Raw genomic sequence first — 1,096 nt, forward strand, 5'->3', positions numbered from 1 at the left:
AACAAAAGAATATATATAAATTAATATGTATAAATATATATAAATATATAGTAATTAATTAATAATTAATTTATAGATATATAATATATTTGTGTAAAATAAAAGAGTAAATACTCAACTGATTCTTGTTATTTTTACAAAGGAGTAAATTATAGTTTCTATCCATCAAAGATTTAAATGTTTTAAAATTAACCATAAAAAAATTAAATTAATAGTATACCTATAAAAGATAAAAATATCTCATTGTAGATTTTTATTAATTCTATTAAAAACACTTTAAATTTTTAAATTATCCTTCTATGCTTGTCTTTAACCTCTTAAAATCCTATTTTTTCTAGGAACATTAGGAAAAAAAAATCAAAACTCATCTGTAACTAGGATTTTTTATTTAAATAAATAAAAAAGCATTAATTACGAAAATAAATAATTTTAAAAATATTTATCGTTTTGTATTTCTAGTCATATCTCGTTTACAGTTTAAATGACACGCTGCGTCGTGACTGTGTAAATGAGATAGATTCCGAAGGCAAGAATGATTTGAAAGAAATGAAAAAAACATGTAAAAATTCATGAAAAAATAAGAATTTGTTGAATTCATGGCGATAGGTCGCGTACGCGTGAGAGGGAAATATGTCCGACGACGCGTATGTATGACCCACGCGTACGCATGACAAGTATTATGAGAGCCACGTCAGACTTTTCCGTTGGGTCTGACGGAGACATTTGGATGGAGGGACGGAGACATTTAGATGGAAGGACTGATCCGTCCAAATTTTGTGAATGTCCGAAACTTAAAAAAAAAATTCAATAGACAAGGACAAAAATGCCTACGAAGTAAAATGTTAGAGACCTATTTATCATTTTTTCTAAAAAAAATTAAGCACTACATTTCTATATATATATTTCTTGTACTATGGACAAGCACGAAACTTTTAGATAAGAAATCAATACCACTTTTTGAAAAAAAAATATATAAGGGTTTATGTCTATATTTTAAAATTTATATTTTTTTTTATAAAAATTCGCGAAACCTTAGTCTTTAGTAAATATGAAATTTCTGTTGTCTGTTGTAAAAACAGGGCAGGAATAGGGACAA

This window comes from Arachis duranensis, chromosome 9, assembly GCF_000817695.3.
Source record: "Arachis duranensis cultivar V14167 chromosome 9, aradu.V14167.gnm2.J7QH, whole genome shotgun sequence".
Lineage (NCBI taxonomy): Eukaryota > Viridiplantae > Streptophyta > Magnoliopsida > Fabales > Fabaceae > Arachis > Arachis duranensis.